General features: G+C 43.7%; 1 protein-coding gene and 1 non-coding gene across 2 annotated transcripts in view; one reads left to right on the top strand and one right to left on the bottom strand.

The window, feature by feature from the left end:
• epha3 (eph receptor A3) overlaps nucleotides 1-11,916 on the top strand; it is a 980,965-nt gene that overhangs the window by 577,165 nt on the left and 391,884 nt on the right. The gene's annotated exons all lie outside the window — the stretch shown is intronic.
• trnan-guu (transfer RNA asparagine (anticodon GUU)) lies at nucleotides 9,006-9,079 on the bottom strand. The gene has a single exon. It is a non-coding gene; the product is annotated as a tRNA-Asn (tRNA).

Raw genomic sequence — 11,916 nt, 5'->3', positions numbered from 1 at the left:
ACACGCACCACTGGGCGAGTGCGAGGAGGAGGAACAGGGCGTACAGGGCTCTGGAGACGCACAGTAGGCCTGGTGCGTGGTGTTTGCACTGGTGGTACTGGGCTAGGAACACGCACCTCAAGGRGAGTGCGAGGTGCTGGAACTGGAGGCCTGGTACGTGGCGCCGGAACGGGTGGTACCGGGCTGGGAACACGCACCACTGGGCGAGTGCGGGGAGCAGGAACAGGGCATACCGGGTTGTGAAGGTACTCTGGAGAACTGGTGTGTATAGCCGGCATCAATTGCTCRGGAACTTTAACACATGTTTCAGGATGAGTACAAGGAACCGACACAGGTGGCATCAGACAGCTAACACGCTCCTCAGGGCGACTGCCTTGCATACRATMCCAAKCCAACAGCTCTCTCTCTTCACTCTCCTCCAAMTTAATCAACAACTCCTCGAATGTCTCATAATCTCCCCTCCATTCACTCTCCTCCAATCTGTCCAATAACTCCTCAACATTCTCAGACTCACACCTCAACTTCGCCGACTGCTCCATCTGCCGGTATTCACGCMCTCCACGGTAAGCACGGGGAGTTGGCTCAGGTCTCCTACCTGGCTTAACACCACTCCCCGTGTACCCCCCCCAATACATTTTTGGGGCTGCCTCTCGGGCTTCCTTGCCAGCCGTGTTCCCTCGTATAGCCGGTTCCCTTTAGCAGCTGTCTCCGCTCTTCTGGCTGCCTCCACCTGTTCCCATGGGAGGCGATCCCTTCCAGCCAGGATCTCCTCCCATGTGTAGCAACCCTTGCCGTCCAGAATGTCCTCCCATGTCCATTCCTCCTTATAGCGCTGCTCCTGCTGCTGCTGCTGCCTGTTACCACGCTGCTTGGTCCTTTTGTGGTGGGTGGTTCTGTAACGGTTTTCTTCGGTGGAAGAAGGAGAGGACCAAAGCGCAGCATGGTTAGTGTTCATCTTATTTTAATAAATCCAAAACTGAACACTACAAATACAAAAACAACAAACGTGAAAACCGAAACAGTTCTATCTGGTGCAGACACACAAAGACTGAAGACAACCACCCACAAAACCCAACCCACAAAACCCAACAGAAAACAGGCTACCTAAATATGGTTCCCAATCAGGGACAACGATTGACAGCTGCCTCTGATTGAGAACCATATCAGGCCAAACACAGAAAACCAACACAGAAATAGAAAACATAGATTACCCACCCAACTCACGCCCTGACCAACTAAAACAAAAGACAAAACAAAGGAACTAAGGTCAGAACGTGACATTTCTATTGAACATGCCATACAGCTGCCTCTGATTGAGAACCATATCAGGCCAAACACAGAAAACCAACACAGAAATAGAAAACATAGATTACCCACCCAACTCACGCCCTGACCAACTAAAACAAAAGACAAAACAAAGGAACTAAGGTCAGAACATGACATTTCTATTGAACATGCCATACTAATAAAGGCATTTTAATTAATTATATGAAGAGTGCCTTGGTCCTCCTTTCTTTTTGATGACGAATTTACCCCTTTTACCAAAGAGCACCTTCTATCTACCAAAATATACTATTGTGTACTTTAGTAGCGCTTCTCTTCCTCCTCTTTCTACAACTTATAATAGTCAACTGAAAGAATTGCACACTTCAGGAAACTCATTTCACAAAAGAGTTTTAAACTGCCCTAACGGCACCAGGGAATCCAGGTGTAATTTGTTTTGTAAGGTATTCCATAACTGTGGTGCATCAAAACCAAAGGCCAATTTACCAAACTTTGTGGAGACAAGGGAGACCTCAAGAGTTTGGTATCTCATATTTTTARATTTCAACAGGGAAGTGGGGTATGTTGGAAGCTTGTGGAGCAGAGCTTTGTAAAAAAAATAAGGGAGTAATGATGTGATCTATGGGACTTTAGTGAGGTCCAGTCGACCTTCTGATACAGGATGCTGTCACACCCTGGTCTGTTTCACCTGTCCTTGTGATTGTCTCCACCCCCTCCAGGTGTCGCTTGTTRCCCCAGTGTACTTATCCCTGTGTTTCCTGTCTCTCTGTGCCAGTGTATTTATCCCTGTGTTTCCTGTCTCTCTGTGCCAGTGTATTTATCCCTGTGTTGCCAGTCTCTCTGTGCCAGTGTWTTTATCCCTGTGTTTCCTGTCTCTCTGTGCCAGTTCGTCTTGTATGTCCAAGTCAACCAGCGTGTTTTTCCCGTGCTCCTGCCTTTTCGTTTCTCTTTTTGCTAGTCCTCCCGATTTTGACCCTTGTCTGTTTCTGGACTTTGTACCCACCTGCCTGACCATTCTGCCTGCCTTGACCTCGAGCCTGCCTGCCACTCTGTACCTCCTGGACTCTGAACTGGTTTTGACCTTTTGCCTGTCCACAACCATTCTCTTGCCTACTCCTTTTTGGATCAATAAATATCTAAGACCCCAACCATCTGCCTCCTGTGTCTGCATCTGGGTCTCGCCTTGTGCCCTGATAGATGCAGTGATGAATATTAAAATGGTCACCTGTAATAACGCGAAGGGTGCTATGGTAGACGGCATCCAAAGGTTTAAGAGTAGTGGCTGCTGCATTCTGGTAAATGGTATCACCCTAGTCAAGAACTGGCAGGAAAGCTGACTGTACAATCTGAATAGTTCACCAAAATTACACATAAAATCAAATCAAATCAAAAGTATTTATATAGCCCTTCTTACATATCTGATAGCTGATATCTCAAAGTGCTGTACAGAAACCCAGCATAAAACCCCAAACAGCAAGCAATGCAGGTGTAGAAGCACAGTGGCTAGGAAAAACTCCCTAGAAAGGCCAAAACCTARGAAGAAACCTAGAGAGGAACCAGGCTATGAGGGGTGGCCAGTCCACATTGGTTTCCTTACCCTGTAAGCAATCTATGTACAAGGTATGACAGCAATCCATGCTTTGGTTAAGTTTCCCTGGAAGTGGCTGACATGTTGGCATAAATCCCATTCAAGTCATGGGACCGATATTTTAAAAAAAAGAATCTATAAGTGACTTTGGTGAGATTCACAATCAATTTTAAATACTTTCTAAACATTTGGACATGATGTGCGGAGAATGCTAATAGCGGTCCCATGACTTGAATGGGAATTGTGCCACAAATGCTAAAACGTTAGCATTTGAAAACAGTGCCAGGGAAACTAAACCAAAGCAAAGATTTCTGTCTTACCTTGTCCATAGACTGCTTACAGCAGGGGTAGACAACCCAGGTCCTTCATGTTTTTGATTTAACCAACCTTTAACACCAGGTGTGTTGAATTTAGYCAATCACTGAACTGATCAATTAGCTCAGTTGGTCAGGTGTGGTGCCTAGTTGGAATAGAATGTTGTAGTACCTGCGACACTCTAGGAACAGGGTTGCCTACACCTGGGTTACAAGGCAAGGAGACCAATATGTCATTTTGTAATTTGGGTGAACTATCCCTTTAAGCTCTTGATAGGTTTCTAAAAGATGTTGTGATGCTGCCTGGCTGTGTGTCTGCTCCCACTGCCCACGCACCAGCCAGTGACCCTGATTGCACACTCTGTTAATAGAAGCTTTTATCTACTCAGAAGCATCACATAGTCTCACACTTCAACTCTGTAGAGTGGTTAGCTACACCTACACATGAAACAGGTGAATTGACATCTTCATATACTTCAAGAGTGTTTTTAAAGTCTGATACAGCACCTTTTAAACCGTTACAGTTATATCTAATGTTGACTTAATGGAATTCAAGTAGTGTGTAAATTATTTTAATTGACATACTCCAATACCAATCAGGACAAAAACGTATTTAGCGTGTGTGGCTGGTGTATCTAGTCAGGTTATGTCTAAGAGGGAGAATTGTCATTTGATGTGTACGGGAACATGAAGTCATACGGTGTAATCATTAGCCTTCAAATATATATTATTAAATGGAGATAATTATGATCATCTCTAAATACCACATTAATGTTTTTCAATATATCCATTAAAAGTTCATGTCTATAATATCAATTCATACAAAATGAAGTGCATTTGATAAAGGGATGAACTCTCCAAACATAATATCCACCGAGTGCACAAAACATTAGGAACATATTCCTAATATTGAGTTGTGCCCCTTTTGCCCTCAGAACAGCCTCAATTCATCAGGGCATAGATTACAAGGTGTCGAAGTGTTCCACAGGGATGCTGGCCCATGTTGACTCCACTGCCTCCCACAGTTGTGCCAAGTTGGCTGGATGTCATTTGGGTGTTGGACCATTCTTGATCCACATGGGAGACTGATGAGCGTGACACACTCAAACCGGTGCGCCTGGCACCTACTACCATACCCCGTTCAAAGGCACTTAAATATTTTGTCTTGCCCATTCACCCTCTGAATGACACACACAATCCATGTCTCAATTGTCTCAATGCTTAAAAATCCTTCCTTAAACTGTCTCCTCCTCTTTAACTACACTGATTGAAGTGGATTTAACAAGTGACATCAATAAGGAACCTTAGCTTTCACCTGGATTCACCTCGTCAGTCTATGTCATGGAAAGTGCAGGTGTCCTTAATGTTTTGTACACTCAATGTATTGTCATGTCAAGTCAAATTGATTTAAAGTGCATTTTACAAGAGACACAGCACACTTTACACAACACACTTTTTCTGATTGGTTTAAAAAGAGGAACCAATCAGATTGCGTGGCCGGAACTAACTGTTTCATAATACTGAATCAAGACAAAAACCTCAAACTAAACTAACCCTAACCCTCAAACTAAGTATTGTGAGATGAACACACTTTATACTTTCAAATTCCAAGGCTGTGACMTTTTGTTTACACCTTCACAAGGGCTTTGTGTTATTTTCTCTGAGAGAAACAACCTTTTGAAGGACTTTTGAGGGACCCAGTCTGTGGAATGTGGACAAACCTCAGTGTGCCTCTATGTTATGGGCCTCTATGCCATGTTACTAAGTCAGGTGTTTATACAATGTGGCCAAAGGTATAAAAAGAAAGGTTTTAAACCAGTGGAATATCAGWTCCAGAGTAAGAGCAGCAGCAACAGCACAGAGAGCCAGCCAAAATGRCCAACATGAACAGCAGCATTGTCTTCTTCATGGGCCGCTCCTYTGAACGCACCTCCGACTGACCTGACATGTACTCCTGAGCCCTCCTCCCCATCACAATTTAAGTTGGTCATACTGGTCTTAGCAGACCCGGTATCAATACATGTGGTAAAGACACCAATGGAACGCAGCCCATTTGGAAAGAACAAGTACGCCGTCATTGGCGCACATTCAAAAAATCGGATCTTACTAAGTGGATATTCGTGATTTTTGTTTTCTAACAGGCCCACACTGTGGTTACTAAAACCATTAGAGACCAGTATGACCAACTTAAATTGTGATGGGAAGGAGGGCTCAGGAGTACATGTCAGGTCAGTCGGAGGTGCGTTCARAGGWGCGGCCCATGAAGAAGACAACGCTGCTGTTCATGTTGGGCATTTTGGCTGGCTCTCTGTGCTGTTGCTGCTGCTCTTACTCTGGAACTGATAATCTACTGGTTAAAAACCATTATTTTTATACAAAAACCTGACTCAGCAACCATAAAACTAACTCTACCCTAACCCTAACTCGACCCTAACCCTAACTCGACCCTAACCCTAACTCTACCCTAACCCTAACTCTACCCTAACCCTAACTCTACCCTAACCCTAACTCTACCCTAACCCTAAAACCCTAACTCGCACTAACCTCAACCTCTAACTTACGCTAAACCCTCTCTGAGTACGCGAAGACGCCCGCTAGAATGCACTAACTCGCCCCTAACGCTAACTCTCTACCCTAGCCTGAACTCTACCTGAACCTAGATGTACCCTTTAAACTCCTTAAACTAACTCTACTTGCTCCCTCCCTAAACCTAAACACTAACATCTACCCAAATAATAAGGTTATTCCCTACACTCTACCCTAAACCTAACTCGACCCTACTTCCGACACTCTATTTCCCTCCACCAACTCTATCATGTACACTAAACCGTCAAGCGTGCTACAGGTCCCGCCCTCAACGCCTATTATCTAACCTAACCCCGATCTATAACGCAGGCTACTGGACAACCCTATTCATACTGAACACATAAACGACACAGCCCTAAAAGCCTCTAGACCTCTCTAAGATCCTCTAACCCTATGCATCGTCTAACCATTTCCTGAACTAGAGCCTTAAACAGTCTGACCTGACTAACCCTCACATGTATGTAACTATACCCGAATAGTAAGACCCTGTGGCTCTCGACGTAGAACCCATTAACTACCTCAATCAACGCCGTAAGAACCTACACTCTGACCTAACACTAAACTCTCTACTCCCCGCTAATCCTATAACCGAACCCTTGACGTTCTACCCTAACCACGAACCCTAACTCTACCCACAGCCCCTAACCCACTAACTCTCCCCTAACCCTAACTCTACCCTAACCTTAACTCTACCCTAACCCTAACTCTACCTAACCCTAACTCTACCCCAACCCTAATCCTAGCTTCATGTCCACACCCCCGGCTCAACCCTAACCCTAACCCTACCCTAACCCTAACTCTGCCCTAACACTACCCTATATACGCCTATGTATCTTAGCCAGATTAAAACCCTAGACTTTGGCGACCAATTCGTAGGAGCCGCCATAACTAGCTTACCCATGAACCCTATACTCTACCCTAACCCATATGACTCTGGACCTCTAACACCTCAAACTCTAACCCCCCTAAAGTTAGTCTAGCGCTCAACATATTCCCTAACTTCTACCTAACCCTATCGATCGTAGCGTCAACTAGCACGCTACACCACTAACTTAACCCATAGCGGCATAACATCTACGGGCATAGGGACCCTACTGTACCCATTCACTAACCCTAAAAGGCTTAAGACTCTGCTCTAACTCTACATTTACAGCTTACGGTGAAGCCATTGTTACACTCTTACCTCGACGCCAAATAAGGTAGACTCTTCCCATAACTCTACCGCTAACTGCTAACTCCAGACTCATGCTATAAACTGTCGAATATCTTACCCTATACGCTGACTCTACTAGAAGCCGTAACTCTACGTCATATAGACCCTAACTTCTAACGCCACTATGGCATTACCCTTGTGAATCCTCTTACCCTATTGATCTTGATATCTAGAGCTTAAGCTCAGTGAACTCGTACACGTATGAAACTACGGATACTCGCATAGAAACACTAACCCTAATCGCTCTCGGCTACCCCTGACCTGACTACTGTACACTCACTAACAAGGCACTAGAACTTCTGCCTAACCTACTAATACTCTGAGCGCTCTCAAAGGTCGCTACCCTAGACTCCTAGGTAGAACGTTTCCAGCTGAGACCCTACTCGACTTACCTAACACGCGTAACCGACACTAACTCTATGCTAAACCTCTAACTTCTAGATAACCTAAACCCTACTCTCCCTACCCATAACTCGCTAACCCCTCTAAACACTTAACTCTACCACTAACCCTAACGTCACCTCTAACCCTTAACGTGCTACCCCAACCCTAAGGGACCTAGCCTTTCATGTCCCACCCCGGGCTCAACCTAACCCTAACACACTAAGCGGCTATACCCTAGCTCTCCCTATTGCACTAGGCTATACAGTAGACTTAACCTAATCCCTAACTCTCAACCAACTAACCATGAACTCTAGCCCCGCCGCTTAGAGAACGTACTGCCTTCAAGACCACTACCAGTACGCCTAACTGCGCTATAATCCCTGAGAAGTCATCGCGCCTAGACACAACTCTACTGCACACTTAACCTCGTAATCCTTCCTTCTTATAATCCCTAGACTGCTCTTGCCCGTACGCGCCTACTGCTTGTTCCTGATACGCGAACTTAAGCCGGGTAGAACTTGATACTCAATACTAACCTTAACTCTACCCTAACCCTAACTCTACCCTAACCCTAAACCTAGCTTCATGTCCACACCCCGGCTCAACCCTCATGGTTTTCCTTTATCTGTTTTAGTACACATCCATACTATACAGCACTTCACCATCAGCCATAGAGATACAGAATATTATCAGTAATCACAGAACCATGCAGGACATCACTAAGATTAACAGCTGAACCTTCTGGAGCAGCAGCCAATAAAGCTAGTGGAGCTGGCTATTGTTTAATGATATATTTACATTTTAAAGCTTGATTTAATTACACTCAGTGCCCTGCGACTCCTCTTCTCCTATAAAAAAGACAGGATGAGAGAGGGAGGATGAGAAGTGCTGAGATGAGCTGGGTGCCCTAACTGTCTGTGGGGTAGTTTATGTAGAGGACATGGGTTTTGTTGAGGTTGATGCGCTTCAATGACACCAGTATTACAGAAAATATAGTCATATATTTAGTCAGTATAGACAGTAAGATAGATATGTGTCCGATTATATTCCCACATGGGAAATAGCGCTCCCATGCTCCTCCTAATCTGATAGTTCTTATTGGCATGACACCATGAGGAAGATAACATGAATGTGTTTACCATTTTCATTACACCAGTATTCTTTTTACTTCACCTCTATTTGTTAATGATAGCATCTTCCCATCTTAAGATCTCCTGGCGATGTTCTTATCAGGCGGTTGAATAACTTAATTCTAATGAGTTGAGTTGTTTGGTTTCCTGATGCTTTTTGATAACCTTGAAATGTTAATAATGTGGAAACTGCTTTCGATATATAACGCCATGAATCGGAAGCACAGAGAAATGAAATGTAATTATTAATATTGCTATTGCTATTACATGTTATTACTATGCTGTTACTATGGTATTACATCATTTATTACTATTRGTTACTGTAAAACGGTTACTCTGACAGGTTCCGGCTCCCTCCAGATTGAGATTGTAAATCAGTAACTATTGCTAATCTACCTAATGCAGTCAATACACTACACACAGTCACATGGCTCTGAAAACATGCCTGTTCATTACATTCCTAAAATAGTCTGCATACCAACGAGGGCACAATTAGAAAAGCTTTCCGTCCCTGGGTGTGCTCCAACCACCAACCTTTAGATTAACAGTCTAACGCGTTAGCCAATTGCGCCACAGAGACAGCTGAGAGAGCATATAGACACACAGCATAAATAAATGCTGTCCTTGGTGCTGAAACCACTCTCTGTTGCACTCTCACTCTAGCCTGAGCTTTGCAGCTGTTTCAGCCAGTCGCTGTTCCTCATTCCTGCTCCTAGAGAGCCACAGGGTTTTTTATTTAKATTTTTACAGTGTGTATTTATGTGTTTGTGTTCAGGTATGCTTGCGTGTGAGCTGAATACTTGCGTGTGTGCTGAATTATCCCTCTGATAGGATAATTACTGCAGATGACTCCCACACACACATAACCTTGAAAACACACACACACACCAGACAGGAGGATGAGTCACACTCTCTGCCCTTTCATTGCTCTTTATATCACCACCCAGCTCTTAGTATAGCTGCTAACCTACCTACCTACCTAGTGTGTGTGTGTGTGTGTGTGTGTGTGTCTGTGTCCGTGTGCATGCACACGTGTGTGTTTTCAGTGAACCTGTCCTTTGCATTTAGCGCAGCCCTTACCTGTAGGAAAGGTCAGAATGCTTAGCAGGATTATTTGTTTGCAGCTTGAAGCATTTGGACTTTAACTAATTCACAGTCAATATAGACTCTGACACTGTGGCATCATTCCAAGCCCTTTCTCCTGATAGAGACTCAGAGGTGTTTTTTAAAGAGACCTTAGTCTGCTAGATAAGAATGGATGAGATACAGGATAATAAACAAAAGCAAAGAAGCTGGACCCAGGTTATGATTCTTCCTATCCCCTTGTCTGTCTGCGGGGGAGAGCGAATGAGGGAGAATGGGAGAGAATGAAGGAAACTGAAGGAGCACCAATATTAACTCAAATGGGAGTGTGACCAAGCTCAGTAAATGGAAAACTGTCTTTCATCATAACTAAAGTGTCCTCCCCACGACCCTGCGGCTGAAATTAACATGGCGGGGACTCCAAGGAAAATAGTTTCAATTTACTTCTAAGTGGAGTAGCATTGATTCTTGGTTTAACAGTAGGTCCTGGAGGCTCAGAGCGCTCTTTCTCTCTCTTTTCCTCTCTTCGTCTTTTCCCTGACTTTATCTCGCTATCTCTCTTTCTTTCTCTGGTAGACTTGCAGGACATTAATGAGGAATTGCTCTTGTGTTCACAAATCGTATATAGCTTAATTAATTTATATTGGATTCATGTTGTTAATCAAACATGTTAAATGATTGAAACTGAATAGCTGGCATACAGTTTAATTTCCTGTGAAATCCTGTGTAAAATTGTCAAGTAAATATGTGAAACATGAATGGAACAGTCCATTTGTTTTTGATTATATCAGCTTACCTAATGAACATACCATTTTATTTTCATGTTATTGGCTGTGTGTATCCCTATCATGTCTGACTGTCTGTAGCACCAGCATACTGTCTTTGCCTGCGTTTAGGTATTTCCTCCAGCACCTGTCCCTATGGGGTTGCGTGTGTTGTATGTAGCATGTTGCATGGAGCGTGACAGTGTTCCCCTGGGACCAGAGGTGAGAAGGTAACTGCCTCACACACACACACACACACACACACACACACGTCACCTGATAGGGTAAGTATTCAACTATCTAGGCAATATCCTAAAAGCATGACTGAGAGAGATAGATGGGTGCTTGTTGGACATTTGGTTACTGTTCTGAATATGAGGTTTTACGGAAACTAAGAATAGGAAAACAAAATGGATGTTCCTTCATTCTTGGAGGTCAGGTAGCTCGCTCACATTATTTCTTCTCTCTTTACCATTTACACAATCTTATTTCTCATCTTCAGTACTTTTTCCACTCGATGACTGGGCTTTACTCATGTGGCAATCCTAGTTCTTCTTTATCCGACTTTACGCTTATCTCTCTTTCTTTCTCTGGTAGACTTGCAGGACATTAATGAGGTTTGCTATTAGTTAATTAATTTATATTGGATTCATGTTGTTAATCAAACATGTTAATTATTGAAACTGATAGCTGGCATACAGTTTAATTTCCTGTGAAATCCTGTGTAAAATTGTCAAGTAAATATGTGAAACATGAATGGCAGTCCATTTGTTTTTGATTATATCAGCTTACCTAATGAACATACCATTTTATTTTCATGTTATGGCTGTGTGTATCCCTATCATGTCTGACTGTCTGTAGCACCAGCATACTGTCTTTGCCTGCGTTTAGGTATTTCCTCCAGCACCTGTCCCTATGGGGTTGCGTGTGTTGTATGTGCATGTTGCATGGAGCGTGACAGTGTTCCCTGGGACCGGAGGTGAGAAGGTAACTGCCACACACACCCACACACACACACAACCACACACACCACACACACACACACAACACACCAACAACACACACAACACACACACACACACACACACACACACACCACACACACACACACACACACACACACACACACTTAGCCTCAGGCAAGTTCACACTCAACACACTAGCTGCCAGCTGGTTGATGGCACGGCAGGTTATGAAAGAGTTTAAAAAACATGACCTACACTGAACAAAAATATAAACGCAACATGCAACAATTTCAAAGATTTTACTGAGTTACAGTTCTATAAGGAAATCAGTCAATTGAATAAACTCATTAGGCCCTAATCTATGGATTTCACATGACTGGGAGTAAGATGTGCATATGTTGGTCACATATGTTTTAAAAAACTAGGGGCGTGGATCAGAAAACCAGTCACTATCTGGTGTGACCACCATTTGCCTCATGCACATTTCTTCACATAGAGTTTATCAGGCTGTTGATTGTGCCCTGTGAAATGTTGTCCCACTCCTTTTCAATGGCTGTGCGAAGTTGCTAGAAATTGGCAGCATTTGGTAGTTCACGGCTGGTATC

This window comes from Salvelinus sp. IW2-2015, linkage group LG2 (assembly GCF_002910315.2).
Source record: "Salvelinus sp. IW2-2015 linkage group LG2, ASM291031v2, whole genome shotgun sequence".
NCBI lineage: Eukaryota > Metazoa > Chordata > Actinopteri > Salmoniformes > Salmonidae > Salvelinus > Salvelinus sp. IW2-2015.
Note: the sequence above shows the minus strand (reverse complement) of the source record. Positions and strands in the feature narration are given on the sequence as shown.